A 23,287-nucleotide genomic window follows, 5' to 3' on the forward strand; every position below is an offset into this window, starting at 1 on the left:
TGTAGACAAAGACAACAGTCCATTTAAACGGCTTAGTTGAGCTACAATCATAGCTAGACTTAGATTTACTTTCAAAAGCTCAAGCAACACAATGAATATGTATGTAAACAGTTAACAGACCCCCCCCCCCCCATCGCCATTTCTTTTGATTGACAGTAAATCAACTAATTTTGGCCAGTCTGTAAATCAGAAATAACTGAAGTTGTATGTCTTCAAGTTTCCAACACTTTTTGTAGGGCCTCTGTCTGCATGCCTCTGCCTACAAGTCTTGAAACTACTGTGGGAAACAGTGAAATGGAGGGGAAAAAAAAGTACACAGCTACCCGAGGAGGTCATATGACTACTCATGCAAGCATTGGTGGTTCAGTGGTAGAATTCTCGCCTGCCACGCGGGAGGCCCGGGTTCGATTCCCGGCCAATGCAGCTACTTCTTTAGTTAAAGCAAAATATGGAATAAAATTTGATGCATAAAAGCTCATCAAGAGGTTCTGTCCTTCACCAGGACAGTTGGGGTAACAGAATAAAGCTACAGATGTGTGCACAATTAGGTAAATTTGGATTAAGCACTGACTTTTACAATCAGCAGATTTGTATTTTTTCAAGCTATTGTTAAAATATTGCAATAAAAGTAACAACATCAACAAAAAGCTACTTCACACACTAAACCTATGTCCTTCCAGAAACAAAAGAAATGTAGTGCTTACATTTTAATAAAAATGGAATAACGGTGTTAAATGAATAAGGAATCTACCTCAACTGATCATTATATGCATTATATGGTATTTTAGCCAGACCTCCTGACCTAACACATGACTTTCTTATTTTAAAGTGAAAATACTCTAATTATTTCCTATATTCGTTTTTCTATAGCATAAATCCTCCTTGTGTTGTGTAAGAGAAATTAAAATTTACAATGGAAAATGAAAACTGAAGCAGTGTTTTTACATAAAACCATGTTTGTTTTGACCAGGAATTATGATAAACAGACAATGTGAATACTGCATGTGATTCACTACGATCTTATGTAATGAACTTCATGTTAAACATTTACATAATCTAAAACAGTAGAAGGGTTTCTCATTCCTTAATATACTTTTTTTTCCCAGGTAACATGACTCCAGGGAATCTAGTTTATTTAATGCAGTATTAGTCATGTATTCATATATTTGGTTTTAGGATCCGGCCCTGATTTGATCCCAGCATAAGGTCATAAGGTTTGTTTTTTATTCTTTAATTTAATATACTCCCAATAACAACACATAAAGGTTTAGAAGAAGACAACGTTCTACCTGCAGTTTGTTTTCCAACTTGCGTGACAATAACAGAACAGAGCACTATTCACCAAGTTCACATCAAGAAACTGGCCATGGCATTTGGATGTGCACACATATATGCAAATGATAAAAAACTACAGTATTTACAGTTACGTAAGAGAGCAGCATGCTGAAGCGACTGTCAGCTACACAACACAAACATCTTCTCAGAATGAAAACACACAAGCAACATGTTAAAAATGAAACAACCCTACCTGATGAACACCCACAGGGAGCTGTGTTTGATTTTTGTAAAGTGAGATGTGAGACATCAGCAGTGCCAAAAAAGCTCACAAGGGCCAGATTTTGGGATGGGCAAGTGTGAACAGGAAATGCCAGAATGCATGAGAACCTGCTCTTAAAAGAAGGGTTAAACATTAACACAAGTAGAAACACAGTATGCACATGTAGAGGGGTGTGTGTGTTGTGTGTGTGTGTGTGTGTGGGGGGGGGTAACGTTCCTCCTCATTTGGCTTAGCCTGTTTGGATTAGTGTCACCAGCTAGAGGCCAGACCTAAACCCCCCAGGCCATCCTGTCACACAGGGTGAACACGACTAAGTGTGTGTGTTTTGTGTGTGTGTGTGTGTATGTGGAGTGGACTCAAGCCAACAAGAAACACCAGATTCTTCACCAATTAACATCAATGCGACGGGACTACTGACATTTAGGATGGGAATGCTTCCTGCTCTGTCCTTTAGCTCAGCCTGAAAAACCCACTCCTTTCTCTTTTTTAGTCACTGTCTCTGTCCTAGCTGTGATTTCTGAAACATGATAAAATAACATCAACATGTTACACACGGGTGAGTGGACAATATTGAATGGTGCCGTGCTCTCTGGAGTCACCCCTCAAACACCATTAGTCATCAATAAATCAATGAAAAATCAATCAGGCAACTCCATAAACACTCAAAAACATCCCGACAACAAAGACGTCAAATGTCTGTCAATTAAACTGCTTCGTATTAAATGAATAATCTGCCAGTGAGGAAAGCAAATGTCAGTTGGAGAGATTTAATAAAAACTACAATTGTGGTCTTGCAACAACAAAGTAATAAATATGTCAAAATTCAGCCAAGTTGTGCTTATTATAAGGAGCAAAAACAGTTACTAAGGCCATCCTTTTGGTGTTTGAGGAATGACTAATGCAAACCAGTCTTTCAGCTTGTTAGTAGTGCTGACGGATCTCGACAAAACATTATTAATGATCTTTTAAGGTACAGATATTTTTTTCTTTATATAAAAAATGTAATTCACCAGAAACATGCCTATTTATTTTCTTGAAATACCAAGTGTAAACGTGTAGAGTCTAATTTTTACTTGAAGCTTATGACATTATCAGTCATAGAGTTTGAAGAAAAAAAACTGTAATTATTACAAAATAATTTTATACAGTGATATTTAATATAATTGCAAATACATTTGTCTTAAAGGTTTAGGGTTAATTTATTTACAATAAGCTAAAATTTGGTTTGTTGCTATATTTATATATATTCTGATATTCAATATACAATTATTATAATTGTTTCGAATGTTCTACTTTTTCATTTCTGCTTGGTTAAGTGTTGGACATTTTTTAATGACAAAGACAAGCTCATTCAAGCCAAAAATCATCCTTTAAAGGAGTGAAATTTTGCTTTTTTAAATGGAATTATGCATTTTTAAACATTTCCCTGTGGACTACATAAACTGTAAATGCTCTGCTTGGGTCTGAATTCTTCATTAATTCAACTCTACAGGTCCATCTTCAACCCTATTTCTGAGTAATGACACCAGAAAGGTCATTTTGTGTGCTGGCCTCTCTGTCCCATTCATTCACTTGTGTTCATTACTACAACCAAGAACTGAACATTTTTGGTAATCGGCTCGAAGTTTGAACGTATTTTCAGTATGGACTACAACCACTGAGGCTGATAAACAATTATGTCGTACTCAGAGAAATGTTCATCAGAAGTCTGGACCTTATATGTGCAAATGTTGTGATGTAACTAGTTATAAAACGTAACAAATTAAGAAGGAATTGAAACCGGTTGTAGAAATCCACTCGATTTTTGTCAGAATGAATATAAAGACAGGTTTGCAGCACCTGGAGGGTTCAAATTCAAACTTCATGAACTATTAGGGTCCAAATACACAAATAAATGTACCACAGACTAATAAAAGTGGGTTTAGCAAAATATGACCCCTTTAAGAAATATTGATTTGACATTTATTGCTATTATAAATGTCACCAATATGATATGAAGATTCTTTTTATCATGATAACATATTTGCCCGCGGAAGTATTATCCTTACTTTCTGTTGATGTTTTTGAAACACTTCAGGTTTCCACAGTAGAATAAAAAATGAAGGTATCCAAGCCATTGCTGATCTGTACACAAGCATCTCTACTCCTATATTTAGCTCTTCCACCTCACCACACTAGCATGTTAGCAAATCATTGTTAGTTAGCGCTCATATGATGCAGTGGGCGATGAGAAGAGTCAAATTAGTTTGACAGGGGAAGTCGCATGGTCGTGTCGTACACAGAGGCAGAGGAACATGCAGTAGTAAGGAAAGCAATGTTTCAAGCAGAACAGCACATTGATCTTGAGTACATGATTATCAGGTTTTGTCCCATTTCTCTTCCATGTGACATCTGAAAACAAACCTTGGTGACCCTAATGTCAGGAAGGTGATGGAAAACTGCAACTTGACCAGAATTATAATATGTGGAAGCTACACAGAGCATGTGAATGCTTAAATACAAAGATAGCTAGTTGGTTAAGTTGTGTAAACTGATCATTTTAATCCATCAGTTGTATGAGTTGTAAGGTTAACAATGTCCTGTATTAAAGGGGTCATATTTTGCTAAACCTGCTTTCATTAGTCTTAAGGTACATTCGGTAGGTACATCAGGTACATTTATCTGTGTATTTGGACCCTAATAGTTGCAAAAGTTGGAATTTCAACCCTCCAGGTGCTGCAAAGCTATCTTTATGTTAATTTTGAAAAAAAAAAAAAATCGAGTGGATTTCTACAACCCATTTTAATTCCTGCTTAATTTGTTACGTCTATACCTAGTTACATCACGACATTTGCACATATAAGGTCAAGACTTCCGCCAAAATTTTTTGTCAGCAGTAGCAGTTGTAGTCCATACAGAAAATATGTCCAAGCTTCAAGTCGATTACCTAAAATGTTCAGTTGTTGACTGAACGGGACAGAGCAGCGCAGCCAACAACCTGGAGGGGGTGGGGCGTGAAGTGGCTCATTTGCATTTAAAGGGCCAGCACTCAAAACGACAAAGAGAAATAGGGTTGAAGATGGACCTGTGGAGTTGAATTAATGAAGAATTCAGACCCAAGCAAAGCATTTACAGATTATGTAGCCCACAGGGAAATGTTTGAAAATGCATAATTCCATTTAAAAAAGGCAAAATATCACTCCTTTGAGTCTGGGAGATGGGGCGAAAATTCTATCATGATACAAATTCCTACCAGTCGATATAAATATGTATAAAGAGAAATGTAAAATCATTATCTGTTTCCAGATTAAAAGCTGATTTTAGGCTCTGAGTCTACTTTGAAGAAACCAGATGGTTATTTGATGTGACAAGATACACTGTGAAACACTGTAAAAAATATTAAAGGCTAAGAATGATGGAAAATATGTAATCAGAAAAAAGTGTATTAGACAAAACAAGATGCAAGTAACATAAAACAAGTCTCAATAGATGAAAATTATGTAAAAGACATAAACAGTAAAAAGACCAAACAGGATAAAATTATGAAGACGTCATAAAAAGAGCATAAAGGACAAAAAGTATGGCCTTTTACTTCATGTATCTAACTCTGTATGACCCTTCTGGAAAATATATTGTGTTCTCTTGGTTTTGTAGATTATAGTGCATTAGCCTAATACATATCTACACCCAACACTCATCATCATATAAACAACTTCAAGTTGGTTAGAGGCCTTTAAACCATTCAGAGAAGGCTTGGATCTGCTAATGGCAAACACTTCTCTAATAAGTGTGTGTGTGTGTGTGGGGGGGGGGGGGGGGGATTAAGTGGGGAGGGGATTATTGTATTGTTATGTACTCTATCAGAACATACTGTCATAAAAGTCATTTTAAAAGTCAAAATCTGTCTATTACAGCTTCAGTGAAACATCCCCATGCTCATGCAAGACTGACGTAAGGCTGAACATACGTGCATGAGAAAGCAGTGTTCGCAGTAATGTTTATGTGCACCCGTTATTGTCTGGCAATAGTAGGAATGCAACAAAAACAAGGCTTGATAGTCTTCCAATCAATGTAGTAAATTATTTTTAGCTCTGCTTGAAAGAGGGCCTCTGAAACACACCATTATACAACATATAAACAATGCAAAAAGCTATAAAATGTACCAGCAAACCAACCAAAGCCAAAGTTTTAAAGTCAAAACAGAAATACAAACCATCTACAGTACTACCAACAAAAGGAGGTTGGCTGGAGTACAGAAGTTCTTTGCCTGAGGACATAAGTAACTGTGCTTTATAATCCTCATTATAATACATTAGACATTTCCAACCATCCAATTTGTTTTGAACCTTCCGATTCTTAGCCAAGGCAAGAAAAGAAAAGAAAGGTTCATTGAAAACAACATCTATAAACAGGAAATCCAGCTGTGCAGAGGTTGGGTTTCGATGTAGATTTGACTTTACAGCTCGTTTTGATGTCCTGACATGGCCTCGGGCGTAGAAACCAGCAGAGTGCTCAAAGACCAGTGTCAGCAAGCCAGTGCTGTAAAAACAACATGTCAACACCGCTTAATACAAACACATTAAAAAGAATCACAACCTCATTTGACAGCTGCGACAAACCAATCACCACGAAGCAGGGGACGGAAAAAGCCAATGGGAGTCACCGTGAGTAATGAAGCGGACAGTTAAGACAGCGGACTCGTTCTGCCATGTGTTGAAGCTGATGAGATGACACAGGAAAGCATCATGGGAAGAACATGCTGACATGCTATTCACACAGTTGAGAGTGGTGTGTGCACCTTAGACTGCATATGTTGTAGAATATGAACAAAAACATGAGTGGGACATAAAATTAGACAGATGGAGCCTGAGGATTAGGAACTCGAGGAATCAGCTTTGACACACAATCTTGGTCATTTTCCTAAAGGTCTGTTATTTAGTAATGAATGCAATTAGCTCTTGGACTACCCCAATGGTCTCCCTAATTACTTAACCAAGCACTATCATCACAATTACTAAGGTCAGTCACTGGTGGTGTTTGCCACTAATTATGTAGATGTAGGCGACCTGACATCGTCTCATAATAAACTGAAAATAGTCTCACTTTTAACAGCATAACACCTTATATGTTATCTTCATTTACTGGCTCATTCTATTGCAGACTGATCTCAATAAATGGCGCTGTATGTCACACCAGTTCTTATGGCATTTGGCATGCTCACTTACGTATTTTCGACCTTTCGCGTGTTATTCAATGCCATTTGATCGCGTGTCAATTTACGCCAAGATCTCAGTTTCACATAACCCTAACCCCTAACCCTAAGGTTGCCAGATGTTTTGCACCCTGGCGTTTCGCCTCCTCTGCTTCGCACCTGAAGTCTGGATGGTTCACCCTCCCAGTCAAGACGTTTTGTCTCAAAAGCCTACTGCTACTCCAGGATTTAGTAAGTCTGACATATAGATGTTTTAGAGTTATGCATTTTGGATTCATTATTAAAGCACATTGGAACTAATTTAGGTCACAGTCTAAGAAATCAATTGAAACACTGCAGCTGTCTGTACATGAAAATGTGCATTTGTTTTTATTCCATCTAGATATAATCAATATTGTGAAAATGTTGGTCCACAATGAAGTAAAAATGCAGAGTTTTTAGTCAGAGAACAACAAAAAAGCCATCAAGCATAGTCTTAGCCTCCAGAAACCAAACAAAACTTAAGGAAAACAGTTCAGTTGTAAATTGTCTCCATTTTAAAAGAGGTAAGAAATTTGTGTTTCAGATTATGGATGGTAATTCTGTCTCAAAAGATCGTCATATGATCTTTTGGCCAGATTGCCCAACCCTACTGCAAGAGATGAACAACATGAAGTACGTAAAGTATACCCCTAATATCTCAAACAGCTTACATCTTATAGTAACTGAGATTTCATCCATTTCAGAAGAAAAAAATGTTAAACTCCACAAGTGCTAACAGACTCTAGGGTAAACTCTAGCCTAGGAACATCTACTGTTACAAACAACCCATTATGCAAAGCCATCTAATGTATCTTGTGAATGTGTTGCTGTGATGCTTGGGTTTTTCAGTGCTTCCTTTCTGGTACGACTAACACCAGTTCTTATGGCATTTGGGGTGCTATACCTACACATTTTCAACCTTTCGTGTGTTATTCAACACTGACATACAGATGTTTTAGAGTTATGAATTTTGGATTCATTATTAAAGTACATCGGAACAAATTAAGGTCACAGTCTAAGAAATCAATTGAAATACTGCAGCTGTATGTACAGGAAAATGTGCATTTGCTTTTATTCCATCTAGATATAATCAATATTGTGAAAATATTGGTCCAAAATGAAGTAAAAATGTAGCATTTTTAGTCAGAGAATGAAAAAAAAAGCCATCACACAGTCTAAGCCTCCAGAAACCAAACAAAACTAGTGGAAAACTCCATAGTTCAGATGTAAATTGTCTCCATTTTGTAAGAGCTAAGAAATTTGTATTTCAGATTATGGATGGTGATTCTGTCTCAAAAGATCGTCATATGATCTTTTGGCCAGATTGCACAACCCTACTGCAAGAGATAAACAACATAAAGTACATAAAGTATGTCCCTAATATCTCAAACAGCTTACATCTTATAGTAACTGAGATTTTATCCATTTCAGAAGAAAAACATGTTAAACTCCACAAGTGCTAACAGACTATAGGGTAAACTCTAGCCTAGCAACATCTACTGTTACAAACAACCTATTATGCAATGCCATTTGATGTATCTTGTTAATGTGTTGCTGTAATGCTTGGGTTCTTCAGTGCTTCTTTTCTGGTACGGCTGACAGGATGTACTCTGTTGGAATAATCTTTCCATTGGGTGATTTTCACAGTCTAAATCCTGCTGCTCTTCCACAATCTGCTGTCTTTATCGTCCCAGTCACTACACGAAGGGAACATTACTAACTTATATTCACTTCCCCAACAGGAAATGTTCCTCCTCAACACGTTCTCCCCTGAGACAATTTTGCCAATGCCTGTGGAGTTGACTCTACAACTGCTCCTCTGGAGTGGCAACAGCGTGCAACAATAGCCGTTGTTAATTGATAAATACTGTTAACTCCAGTTTTCAACAAACACAGACTCAAACTTTTAGATGAGCATGCACTAATTTTATACATTGATCTGTGAAACAACCCCACTTCACAAAATACAAACAAATCCTTTAAAGGGGTCATATTTTGCTAAACCCACTTTTATTAGTCTTTGGTTTGTTTATTTGTGTATTTGGACCCTAATAGTTCATAAAGTTTGAATTTGAACTCTCCAGGTGCTGCGGAGCTATCTTCATATTCATTTTGGCAAAAATTGAGTGGATTTCTACAACCTGTTTTAATTCCTGCTTAATTTGTTACGTCTATTACTAGTTACGTCACGACATTTGCACATATACGGTCAAGACTTCTGACGAACATTTCTCTAAGTACGCCATAACTGTTTGTCAGCAGCAGCTGTAGTCCATACTGAAAATATGTCCAAACTTCGAGCAGATTACCTAAAATGTTCAGTTGTTGGTTGAACCGGACAGAGCAGCACAGCCAATAACCTGGAGGGGGCGGGGCACGAAGTGGCTCATTTGCATTTAAAGGGCCAGCACTCAAAACCACCTTTCTGGTGTCATTACTCAGAAATAGGGTAGAAGATGGACCTGTGGAGTTGAATTAATGAAGAATTCAAACTCAAGCAGAGCATTTACAGTTTCTGTAGACCACAGGGAAATGTTTTAAAATGCATAATTCCATTTAAAAAAAGGCAAAATATCACTCTTTGGAGCCTGGGAGATGGGACGAAAATTCTATCATGATATAAATTCCTACCAGTCGATATGGATATGTATTAAGAGAAATGTCAAATCATTATTTATCTTCAAGATTAAAAGCTGACTTTAGGCTTTGAGTCTAAGAAGAAACCAAGTGGTTATTTGATGTGACTAGATACACTGTGAAACACTGTAAAAGATGTAATCAGAAAAAAAGAGCATGGAAATATTTTAAAATGCATAATTCCATTTAAAAAACCAAAATATCACTCCTTCAACAAACAATATTAGGAACTCAGTTAATGCAAATGTAATTACACAACTTTTTCCATTTGCTAATGCTAATGCTAATGCTAAGTGCTGTGTGTAGTAGGATGGATAAAATGAGACTGAATTTCCCTGCAGGGATAATTAAGAAAGTTAATCTTAACCTTTAACCAAAGCATAATCAACAAAATATATATTGAAGTTGAGTCCAGAACAGGATTGACCCAATTATAAATACAGTGCTGTGTTGTTTAAGAGATCGTCTAAAGGACCAACCACAAAACTAACTTTCTCTATTTCTGCCAACGCCCCAATGGAGAAAACCCACTATGTACTGTTTGTGTAGTGCCAGCTGATTCAGATTCTAGCCAACAGCTTTTTGAGTGCAGTCAACTGGCATCTATATATCCTCCTCATTAGCCTCTGTCCCAACTGTGGCTTAAAAGAAGGATTCTGAAAAAGCTGGAGAGAAAAAAAAAAAAACAATAAATGCTGTGTAGCAGGCTGGTCACAAACTGTAGATTCACATCAACTACTGCCAAGGATGTGGAGCACAAAAAAGTGAAGTGATGCACTTGAGAGGCGACGGGACACTAGTGTTACAGAGTCAGAGTCACAACCTACTAACATGCAATGTGAACAGGAACGAAGGCAGATCACTTTACAGGATACTGTTACAGCCAAATAGGCATAGGCTAAGTGCGTGTCTGTCTTTATAAGGGCTCAGGTAAATGGTATCAAGAAGCAGGTGTACCCACACACACACAAACGCATTTCACATCACCTTCAAGTGTGTGTAAAACACATAAATGTAATAGATATGTTCCCTGAGTGTGTCCCTGTACAAAAACAGGGTTCCCATTCTTTCCCTGAAATTATTTTCCAGGACATTTTCAGCTGCTACAGAGACAAGTTATCACATCATACACTAATCCAATCCCCTGTCCCCCTCATTCTTTGGAAGTAGGGCTGCATGATATTGGAAAAAACTGACACTGTGATTTTTTTTAACCATGCGATATATATTGCGATATGAAAAAATACTCAGGAGGATATAACAGCTGTGTCGTGCCAACGTAAATGGTCAAACAAATTAGTTGTGTTACCTCTCATTATGGCAACAGGTGCAAGACACTGTCGAAAAAAAAAAAAACTGTCATCCTTCTCGTAGCCAAAATATTTCCTGATAACTGATGTTTATTTTCTTTTTGGCACCTTCACCACCACCTTGGCAGTTTTCATTTTCGGTGATTTTCTCTTGTTCATTGCTCATTTTTCAATGTTGTGACCAGCGAGTCACTCTGTGAAGGGGCGTGGTCTGCTTCGGCAAACTGATTAAGAACGATTGTGATTGGTGGATCGCTACGCACAGTGTGTGTCAGGTACCCAGGTGGAAATTAGATGAGAACATGTTGAGTTCATTTGTCTCCTACATTGCAGGACCTGTGATGTGTCAATTGCACACACGTACATTGCGATGACAACGCTCAAACTTGTGCAGCTCTATTTGGAAGCGTTCTTTTCTACAGCTGTAACTTGCATTTGTTTATTACTCAGACATTTGATGTGCAGTCTATGGATATAATTTATCTATGAAAAATAACTGTGACAAATGTATCATAGAATAATGCAAACACACCCACAGATTACAGCGTAGCACTTCATTAGCCTGACAAACTGGAATTACGATCTTCAACTGGACAATTCCCCACTCAACTTTCTCTTCTCTCTTACTTTCTCTCCTGCACTACATCTAAAAATGTTTGTATATTTTCAATAAATCACTAAAAAATTATTTCCTTTGTTTCATCTCAGTTTAGGCACACAAGGTCACAAGGCAGGGAGTGGATAAATAATTTTCCAGGATAATTTAACCGTTTCCAGGACATTTGGTCCTTTTTATTATTTTTCAGATGTTTTCCATGACTGGAAAATTTGTCAATAATTTTCCAGGTTTTCCAGGACATATAGGAACCATGAAAAAAATGTGCTACTAACCTCTCAAATTTGTATTAAAAAATATACTCTATAAAGTTAAGTTTCATAATCATGTAAAATCAGCAGCATTCCAGGCTCTGAGACATTAGCTTGTGACCTCTGAAGGCAAGTTGAAGTGCTCTGATGAGCGCTCACACTACCATAGATGGAGGAGCATAAAGAGTGTATCATTATCTGTTTAAGTGAGTTTAAGGAGATCTGTTAGCAGAATTAAATTAATTATTCATAATTAAGTTTTTATTAGAGTATAATCACTTAAAAATTACAATAGTTCAATTGTTGTTCTGAAGCTCCTTGGGGTGGAGTGGATGCTATTTCACTGTTAGTTCTGACTCTTAAGTATAAGCAGGTCTTAAAAATCAAGTTTTCATTAGAGTATAGTCACTTAAAAATTAGAATAGTTCAGTTTTTGTTTTGAAGCTCCTTGGGGTGGAGTGGATGCTATTTCACTGTTAGTTCTGACTGTATTGAGTAAAAGCAGCTCTTAAAAATTAATGAACAACGTGTGTAAATACCAAATCAGAAATTAAAGTAAAATAAATGGCAAATATTCCCTTTGGATCATCTTCAAGATCCACAAGAACTGGATCATGATGCATGTTTTCAGAGCATTAATTGCCTACATTTCTAAGAATATCTCAGAAATTTTCACAAAAGTATGTTTTAAAGGGATCATTGCAATAACAGAATGTATGCCTGTGTGTGAGTGATGCATTTCTGCTTGTTTGTTTTTTACCTATTTATTTTACCTGCTTTTATTTGTATGTTTGTGATAGATTTTATATGTCGCACAGATTGGATGGCACTTTCACATTTTGTTTTACTTGTTAGAATGACAATAAAGATATTCTATTCTATTCTATTCTATTCTATTCTATTCTATTCTATTCAGACTTCCTATTTCTGAATGGGGAAAATTCTCAAATCAGTATCCTGGTCGAGATCTGGCTCATCTTCTAGGAGGAAGTTTCAGGTTGAAATGTGCTGTAGATTTAGATCTACTGGTGCAGATAGAATCCCGCAAGTAGAATTCTGCAAATTCACCTTATTATTATAATCTCTCTGCTGAAAATGGCCACTGGCTGAGTTTCATTATAAACAGACACATCTCTCACAAAATGACTACTATAATACATTCACTTTGACTTCACAAACTCCCTGAATTTTTAATCTCTCTGTATGTGTCTGAATTTATTTAATCCCTAAGGATCCATCCTGCAATCTGACATACAGCGACATAAAACCCCTACACAATAAATGCTTCTGATAACGCTCCAATCCCTCAATTCAACACCAACTGTGTGCAGTCAGTGCAGTGAAAACTCTTACAACACAGGGTAGACTTCAGTTACACAACACACTGAAATGGAATCCAGATCAAATATTGACATCACAACCACTAAAACTACAGTAAGGGTCATGTTCTAAAGCTGCATGGTCTAAAAGTTGCTTCCTGATATATTTACTGACGTGCCAAAGCTAAAGTTTAGAAATTGTTTCCTATGAGTTGCATTTACAAGATTATTGCTCAAACGACCACAGTTTTCATAGTTTGGGTCAAACGTTCTAGAGTGGCTTAGTGTGGAGGAAGTGCAAGAAAAAAATGCATATAAGATACAGATACAATGCATTAGATACATGACACTTCATCACATACAAAATACTATGTAAAGCAGGGGTCTGCAACATGCAGCCCAGGGGCCAAAACCGGCCCACTGAAAGGTCCAATCTGGCCCAGGGGGTGAATTTGGGAAGTGCAAAAATTACACTGAAGATATAAACAATCAAGGGTGACTCATTTTAGTTCAGGTTCCACATATATACCAATATGATCTGAAGTACAACAAGAAAAGCACTTGGAGAGCGCAGACATCCGCCAAGACAGATTTGCGCGTGCCGCCCCCCCCCCCCCATGGATCACCACCAAAATTTAATCATTTGTTCCTTGTGCCAGTATCAACATTTCCTGACAATTTCATGAAAATCCGTCCATAACTTTTTGAGTTATCTTGCTAACAAACAAACACGCAAACAAACACACAAAGCAAAGCAATCACAATACCTCCTGGCGGAGGTAATAATAGCATAATAACCTATAAATAGTGACAACTCCATTTTTCTAAGTTCAAGGTTCAACTGGACTAGTTTTGTTCTTTTGAAGCAAAACTAGTCCAGTTGAACCTTGAAGAACTGCCAAAAAGAACAATGACCTGAACAAATGAGAAACTGAAAGAGAAACTGTTCATATTTTAGTTGCAAACTCCAAATTTTTAAACAACATTATGCTTGTTACCAAATAATACAATAAGTAATTTAATGTTTTTTTATTGCATTAAAACAAAGAGAAAAAGTAGTCATTAGTTATAGTTTACGATGCTATTATTTTACTAGTCCTGCCCACGTGAGATCCAGTTGGGCTGAATATGGCCCCTGGAAGAAATGGAACCAAGCAAGGGTCTCGTAAACAAATGTGTCAGGTGGAGGGAAGATGATGCACCAATCTGTAGGACACAAGGGCCCAGAATCTGTTAGAATGATATCAGGTCTCAGACAGTAGAATCATGACTAACCTTCTACTCTACAGCTGCAGCATTAACTTAGATTTTAAATGTTAAATGACTCCATTTCTGACCAAATCGCAGAATACTATCCTTGCAAGGCAGTGCACACGGGCGTAGCAGCTTTTTGCACTCCAACTCAGTGCCATTTGACACTCACACCATCCCTGGTGGTCTAGTGGTTAGGATTCGGCGCTCTCACCGCCGCGGCCCGGGTTCGATTCCCGGTCAGGGAACACATTTTTACATACTGTAAATATTGTGTCTATTCATATTTTATGTCTATTCTTTTATTCTACTGAGATCCATTTTAGTTTTACTTTTGTAAATTTTATATTCTATTTTCTTATCTTGCTTTCAGTTCTCATTCAGGCTTCATTTTATTGTCATTGTACACACACAGCTGTTCTATTCTACTCTATTACAGACTACAGTACAGACTTCAGATAAGGAGATATGCAAGTCTTCCATCTTACACTTTTACCAACAGCATTTATTAGCAGATATTTCACCATATTCTTGCCACCTTTTCCCACCTCCAGTCATCAGAATGCACTGACCTCCCCTTTCCTATTACCATTTCTGTCCTGTACCCTCACTCTGTTCACTGAGCCATGCACCCTGCTGTTCTTCTTTTCTCGTCTACCACATTCACTTCCTCAGTCCTCTGCTCATCAGCTGCTCTGTTTTAAACAGCTTCTGACAAGACGAACCCAATAGATTTGACTACAGAGCTGCTCAGAGGCCAGGAAATTTGGGGAAGCATCATATGCACATGTATGTGCATTGAAAGAAGGCAACACTGCATTGAACACTAGAGAATGAAAAGCACAACAAATTAAATTACAGATATTTAAGAGTTTATGTGAGTAATGTGACCTGAAAATATCATGAGACTTTTTGTTTGTTCCCGAAAGGAGACATTATCGACAGTACAACAGTGCCTTTGCTCCTAAAGTTCTCTGACATTTTACAGGTCAACAATTGGCCCCTTTTTCTCAGATGGCAGAGCAAGAGCTGATGGAAACAAAATCAAATAAAACAAGCTTTTATCTTCCGCCCGTTTGTTAGCAGCGCGGCTAATTACAGCATTATGTAGGGCATGAGTCTACTTTGCTTTCTTTCGGTCATTACTTACCATTTTAACTCTTCCTGGTCTCATCCCAATCAACTTTTGTTTTAAATGTGACCCACATTCCTGTTTTGTTTAAAATTTGGTAAAGTTTTAGTGCAAAATCATAGACCTCCAGTCAGTGCATTAGGCTGGCATAAGGAAGAGTAGCAACTTTTTTCACAAACAGACAAAAGTAAAACCTGCAGGCAGACACTGACCTACAATAATGGGTGTGTGGTGTAGCTAAAACATGTAGTATGAGCTTATTTCCTAGTTTAAAGTGATATCTCTAATGAGTAAGTGGACAGTGTTACTAGCTGAGCAATAGCCTTAAGTTTTGCTTTAAGGAAACTGTGGTAATTTAGCTGTCAGTGTATGACATGATCAGAGTAATAAAAGTTAGATCAGTCATGAAACTATTATTCCAACAGATTTATGTGGCTACAGGGCAATAAAGAGTATGTTAGCAGGATAAAACGCTCTGTTCAAATCACATCAACATAACTTCAAACTTGTATCAACATTTAGCTTAGATGTAAAAGGATGTTTATGATATTGAGTCCGTTACATAGTTGGTGAGGGGTGTATACACCATGGGTTTAAATTTTATTGAGAAGGTAAACAGCACATGTGAATGGATGTAATTATTGTCAGAATTATTTTGTATTCTCTTAAAAAGGTGCCCTGCCACACATATTTCATTACTTTTGTGGTCATGTCTGAAGTTCTACCATGGACTATGTAATATTTTTTGTGGAAAAAAAATGCCTTAGTTACCAATTTTCAAGCCATTCCAATGTGGTATAGAAAGCCCGCTGGAAGACGATTCATGCCAGTTTTCATGAATATTCAACATGCTAATCTGGGCCGGGCTCTCATTGGCTAACAGCTAGCCAATGAGAGCCCGGCTTTTCAGCGTCCTTTACAGTGCGCAACAAGTAGAGGAACTGGCGGAAACCAAAAATGAAACTTAACATGCTTTGAACACTTAACATTAGCTGATTTAATGTGATTACTAACTGAGAAACACAGCAGCACTGGTTAGAATGTCGGCTAGCAATTGTTATAGTCTATAATAATGAGTCACGATGACGGCTTCGATGATGGCTTCGATGATGGCTTGATGATAAAATCCGATTACTCAATTAATCGCTGAAATATTCGGTAGAATACTCGACTTCAAAAAGAATCGATAGCTGCTGCCCTACTAAGTTATATATATGATAATTTACACAAAGCACAGCTGGTGTCTGGAAAGTCTTTAAAGGGGTCATATTTTGCTAAACCCACTTTTATTAGTCTTTGGCTCATTTATTTGTGTATTTGGACCCTAATAGTTCATAAAGTTTGAATTTGAACCCTCCAGGTGCTGCAAAGCTATTTTTATAATCATTCTGGTAAAAATCCAGTGGATTTCTACAATCAGTTACAATTCCTTCTTAATTTGTTACGTTTTATAACTAGTTACGTCATGATATTTGTACATATAAAGTCCAAACTTCTGACGAACATTTCTCCAAATACGCCATAATTGTTTATCAGCAGCTGCGGTTGTAGTAAAAACTGAAAATATGTCCAAACTTCAAGCTGTTGTCCTAAAATGTTCAGTTGTTGGTTGAACAGGACAGAGCAGCACAGCCAACAACCTGGAGGGGGTGGGGCCTGAAGTGGGTCATGTGCATTTAAAGGGCCAGCACTCAAAACCACCTTTCTGGTGTCAGTCAGAAATAGGGTTGAAGATGGACCTGTTAGTTCCAAACCACAAATTTTTACCTCCGCCAAGGAGGTAATGTTTTTGTCAGCGTTGGTTTGTCTGTTTGTCTGTTTGCAAGATAATTCAAAAAGTTATGGACGGATTTGGATGAAAATTTCAGGAAATGTTGATACTGGCACAACGAACAAATGATCAAATTTTGGTGGTGATCAGGGGCAGGGGGGCCACTGATCTGCCTTGGCGGAGGTCTGCGCTCTGTGAGTGCTTTTCTAGGAAAGACAGCACAGACCTCCGCCAAGGCAGATCAGTGGCCCCCCCGCCCCTGATCACCACCAAAATTTGATCACTTGTTCCTTGTGCCAGTGTCAACATTTCCTGAAATTTTAATCCAAATCCGGGGCACTGATCTGCCTTGGCTGAGGTCTGCGCTCTCCAAGTGCTTCTAGTTTAACAATATTATGCTTGTTACCAAATAATAAAATAATATAATAACTAATTTAATTTTTTTATTGCACTAACATAAAGAGAATAAAAATTGTCATTATTTATAGGTTATGATGCTAGTACTTTACTAGTCCTGTCACCTTGAGATCCAATTGGGCTGAATATGGCCCCTGGAGGAAATGGAAGAAAGGGTCTTGTAAAGAAATGTGTCAGGTGGAGGGAAGATGATGCACCAATCTGTAGGACACAAGGGCTCAGAATCTGTTAGAATGATATCAGGTCTCAGACAGTAGAATCATGACTAACCTTCCACTCAACAGCTCCAACATTAACTTAAGTTTTTAAATGTTAAATGACTCCATTTCTGACTGAATCACAGAATACCAAACTTGCTAGACCGTGGCACACATAGGTGTAGCAGCTTTTTGCACTCCAGCTTAGTGCCATTTGATAGTCATGCTATCCCTGGTGGTCTAGTGGTTAGGATTCGGCGCTCTCACCGCCGCGGCCCGGGTTCGATTCCCGGTCAGGGAACACATTTTTATATGTTGTGTCTGTTCATATTTTATGTCTATTCTTTTATTCTACTTAGGTCCATTTTAGTTTTACTTCTGTAAACTTTATATTCTATTTTCTTATCTTGCTTTTAGCTTTCATAACTTTATATTCTTAAGTATTGATGTTTTTTTTTAAATGAATATTGTTACACTGACTAGCACTCGTAATTTCATTCAAGCTTCATTTTACTGTCATTGTACACACACACTGGAGTTGAATTAATGAAGAATTCAGACCCAAGCAGAGCATTTACAGTTTATGCAGACCACAGGGAAATGTTTTAAAATGCATAATTCCATTTAAAAAAGCCAAATATCACTCCTTTGAGGTGTTTTCTAAAGGAAGGTGAGTGCCAACACACTTTGCTTCACAAACATTCTTTCTCAACATGGCCCACATCAAAATGCCCCCATAAGCAAAATCAGGTTTGGTTTCACCTACAAACATGTTGAGTGAGTCACCTTCAACCGTTATCATCCCATCTACCGTCCTCCTACACATCAAAGATTAAAGTTGTTCCACCTTCCATAATGACACACTATATTTGCATATTTTTTATGTTATTAAAATTATCCACCAACACCTTCCTGTATCATGTGAAACCTTAACCCCACTCACATTTGTTTTGCTGAACAGTCATTTAGGCTAAAAAAATATATATATAAAATTACATTCAAATCAGGGTGTTTCATTCTTGTTTTCTTTCTTGCTTCATATGCTTTCTTTATTTCTTGCCCTTTTGCTTCCAGTGGCACATTTTTAAAGCAATAGTTCATTAGTTTAACAAATAAATAATAAACTCTCATAACCTATAGGCCTAGTCATTTTATTGCTTTACTTCTTTCTCTCTCTCTCAATCTTTTCTTCCACTCACTCGACAAGTAGAGGATTATTCTGTGCCTCACTTTGTCTTCCTGCTTTTTGCTTTTCCTCATCCTTCGTTCACAGCTCTTACCCTTTAATCTTGCCTATACTTCTTCTTTTATACATCACTCCTTCTTCTTCTTCTGCATTTCTGTTCACCATCAAATAACAGCGGATTAATTCCCGTGAACTACAGCAGCAGTGTGATTAGCACCAGTAAGATGACAGAGCAATCCTATGAACGTATACATCTGCAGTGGAAACCTCTGCTCTCAGCATTAAACAACTGACTTTGATCACGGGGATGAGTGCCATCGTCTAATGTTCCACACAGTATGTATGGGTGCATTACTGCTCACTATAGCTCGAACACATGGACCATATTCACACAGCAGTATTTCCACTGATGTCACTCATATTATGAAACTCTTATGCAGATATCATGTCATACCGCTGTGTTTAGGATGTATTATAGACAGAAAATGTAACATAACACTATCACTTCAGTGGATACTGATAATCCATATTATCAAACATTAACACATTTCTGCCAGGTATTGTTAGAAGACAGCCTCACATAGCATCATCCACTGTTCTGGAATAGAACTATATAACAGTATACAACAGTTCTCAGTAACACCCCCCCCCCATATCACACCATGTGCAACCACAATGTAAATGTGTAAATATTTAATTTTAATTCTAAATTGATATAAATATAGAATTTCTTATTTTTCTCTTTATATTTCATTTTTCACTTGTTTGTGGTTTTGCTACCAGTTTTTTTCCAGACTCATCTCAAGAAATCTCGTATGTCACACCAGTTCTTATGGCATTTGGCGTGCTATACCTATACATTTTTTACCTTTCACATGTTATTCAGTGTCATCTGATTGCGTGTCAATTTACGCCATTTCTCCAGTTCACATAACACTAACCCCTAGCTCTCACAGTAACCCTAACCTTAAGTGCGCAGCATTTGACGCCAATAACATACACACGAAAAGCTTATAATGCATACAGATAACACGCCTATTAAAAGTAGCGTGTATATTTACATGAGTCATGATATCACATTGTAATGCTAATGTTACTTGATGTCTTATGTACGGGTGTAACGGTGCACTCGTTTGGGCCTTCAATACAATACAAAGGTGTAAAAAACAAATACACATAACCTTTGTGAAGAGCACAAACACTCGGGAAGCAGGATGGACATAAGCAGAACCCATGTGCAGGGTTTCCACTGTATATATTCTACAGTGAGAAATCAACAGCCACTTTATTTTGAGGCTAGGGCGTCGATTGCGGGGGGGCATTAACATGACAACAGAGAGTATAACAGAGGCTCAGAAGCCAGGACGGACATTCAAAACCTGTTAAGTTTCACTTTCTGTTTTCAGTAGATATAGAGTGCACCCCCTCATATCCCCCCCTCACTGGTCTTCTTCACTGTACTGAAAAACGTATCAAAACATATTGAACTGAAGATCCCTGCACCAAAAACGTAACAAAAATGAACTGAACCAAAGACCCCTGCACTGAAAACGTATCAAAAATATATCGAACCGAAGACCCCGGTACCGAAAACGTACCAAACTGAAATTTTCCTGGACCGTTACACCCCTTGTCTTATGGTTTGTTTTTTGTCTTTTCAGGTACTAGGCCTAATCATTAGAAATGCAATGTAATGATTAAAATTTTAGGATTCCCTGCATTTATACCACATGAGCACAGCAGTATGACCACACATGGCTTCTGTGTGAATATATGATTTATTAATTTAAGACCAGATGCCACTTTTTTCACCTTTAGGAATGGATTCTGACTTCAGAATAAATGTTTAAATGATCAATGACAATTCAGTCTAGTTTTTCAGAAAACCCTCTGGTTTAAGGCGACTGGTTTTAAGCCATGCTTATGGTTTCGAATGTGTTTTAAGAGAGTGCATAAGGTCTTACCGGGTAAAACCACAAACTGCTGTGTTACATTTGGTGTAACTCTGCTTAGATCCAGCTCTTAAATCTCAGTTGTTTGTATCCAAGTGTCAGGCAGAACATGTTTAATCAATTCACTCATCAGCAGCAGGGATGCCTTTCAACTCTGTCCCTTTTAAATAATATTTGCAACAGAAAGAGGCTCCAGTATTTACAAACACAAGGCTCCAACAGCTCCCTCAGTCTGCCTGTGTGTGATGTGTGTCATGTATTCATTCATTTATGCACACGGTTTGAAATGCAAGCATGATATAGGCCATGTATTTTTTCCACATTATAGGGACGTAACTCTGTTTGCAAAATCCTTTGCTTCTGTACTGAACAACAAGCAGGTACATATGGTGTAAATCATGTATTAGCACCAAGCCAGACCCTGAACCAACACCCTCTGAAACTACAACATCCACAGCTGCAGTGGAGAAATCAGCCCAACTCAACCACATGAAGCTGTGTATAAATATTAAGAACAATACTTCTGTTTATTTGTTAATGAACTGTTTGTCAGTATATGACATTTAGTTTTACAGTGACAGAAGAAAACAAACCCATGGACATAAATAATGCTTGTCTTCTATAAAACTTAGTGTTATATAATCAGACAAATCTGACAACATATAATCAGCAAATTATTTCTGAAGCCAACAGGTCTATATGTGAGTGTTCATTTTGTTATAGTGACAGAAAGTGGTAGGTGCTTTCTTTGAGTCCACACAGATTCTCTATGCCACCTATTACACCAGACATGAAAATTAACTTCAGGACTGACAAAGTTGATATTGACAGAACATTATCCACTCATGCAATAAAGCAGTGCAACACAACAGCAGCCATGTGATGGAAGTTAATTAATATTGTGACAGGGACTGTCTACATGCATTGGTTATTGTGTAAAATCATAAATAGCAATAGCAAAATGTAATGATTTTAATAATAGACCTTTTTTTTTGGTTAATATATAAATGAAGAACAGAAAAAACAGTGACAAAAGAAAACTGACAGAAGGGTCAGTTGATTGTGTTTCTTTGTTTGTCACCATTTCAATTGTTTGTTTCATGTGTCCATTACTTGGTATTCTGGTTTCCGTGGTTAAAAATACTTGTCAATGTTAAAAAGAGATTGCTGACATCTTTCTGTGTTTGACGCACCAAGTCAGTACCTCGGTAGACATTATGTCGATTCATGACAATGTCCCAAGGAGACATAAAATTGTTTTCTATGGTCGTGAATGTTACAGAAGTAGTGATTTAATCTTGTCAGACCTAGCTATGAGTTTTTGCCCACATTTGCGAAGAAGAATTTCACAGCTTTATTGTTTTAAAGGGGTCATATTTTGCTAAACCCATTTTTATTAGTCTTTGGTGCATTTATTTGCGTATTTGGACCCTAATAGTTCATAAAATTTGAATTTGAACCCTCCAGGTGCTGCAAAGCTGTCTTTATATTCATTTTGGCAAAACTCAAGTGGATTTCTACAACTTGTTTTAATTCCTACTTAATTTGTTATGTTTAACAACTAATTATGTCACAACATTTGGGTCATATAAGGTCAAGACTTCTGATGAACATTTCTCCGAGTACGACATAACTGTTTGTCAGCAGCAGCAGCGGTTGTAGTAAAAACTGAAAATATGTCCAAACTTCGAGCCAATTACCGAAAATGTTCAGTTGTTGGTTGAACGGGACAGAGCAGCATAGCCAACAACCTGAAGGGGGTGGGGCATGAAGTGGCTCATTTGCATTTAAAGGACCAGCGCTCAAAATGACCTTTCTGGTGTCATTACTCAGAAATAGGGTTGAAGATAGACTTGTAGAGTTGAATTAATGAAGAATTCAGACCCAAACATAGCATTTACAGTTTATGTAGACCACAGGGAATTCTTTTAAAATGCATAATTCCATTTAAAAAAGCCAAATATCACAAAAAATAAAAAGATGATTCATTCTGTATTCACTCAAGACCATTTTTTCTGCAAAAAACAAGCAGAAATTTGTACTGTCCTGGGTCTCTAGAGATTAACACTAAAGACTTTTCTCCGTTTAGGTTAGGGTAAAGAACTAAACAACACATTATGTCAACGAGTGTCTCCACAAAGCTACTTGGGATAAATGTGTGTGTATTTTCTATCTTCAGTGAATGCAGCAGATGCTTCAGCAGAGGGGAGCCTCACATCAGCCTTGATATTCTCCCATTAGCATATCAGCACCCCCCCACTCTCTTTCTCTCTCTCCCCCGTCATCCTCCCCCTTCTTACTCACGCTGTCAGAAATTGATGATCTGCAATTACACAGCATGTGTCACTGCAACTAAACATCATTTAATAGCTCCAAGCTGACAGTACTCCACTGAGCACGCAGAGAACCACCAGTGTCACAAGAAAAAAACAGTACCATGTTTTCCATCCTGAGGCACATTTGGAACCTTGTTAATTA

General features: G+C 37.5%; 1 protein-coding gene and 3 non-coding genes across 5 annotated transcripts in view; 3 read left to right on the top strand and 1 right to left on the bottom strand.

Moving 5' to 3' along the window:
* Positions 1-23,287, bottom strand: part of ppfibp2b (PPFIA binding protein 2b) — a 191,500-nt gene that overhangs the window by 166,793 nt on the left and 1,420 nt on the right. The window lies entirely within an intron of this gene.
* On the top strand, positions 353-423 carry trnag-gcc (transfer RNA glycine (anticodon GCC)). The gene has a single exon. It is a non-coding gene; the product is annotated as a tRNA-Gly (tRNA).
* trnae-cuc (transfer RNA glutamic acid (anticodon CUC)) lies at positions 14,331-14,402 on the top strand. The gene has a single exon. It is a non-coding gene; the product is annotated as a tRNA-Glu (tRNA).
* On the top strand, positions 17,901-17,972 carry trnae-cuc (transfer RNA glutamic acid (anticodon CUC)). Its single transcript has one exon. It is a non-coding gene; the product is annotated as a tRNA-Glu (tRNA).

Source organism: Sphaeramia orbicularis, chromosome 6 (assembly GCF_902148855.1).
Source record: "Sphaeramia orbicularis chromosome 6, fSphaOr1.1, whole genome shotgun sequence".
NCBI classification, from domain to species: domain Eukaryota; kingdom Metazoa; phylum Chordata; class Actinopteri; order Kurtiformes; family Apogonidae; genus Sphaeramia; species Sphaeramia orbicularis.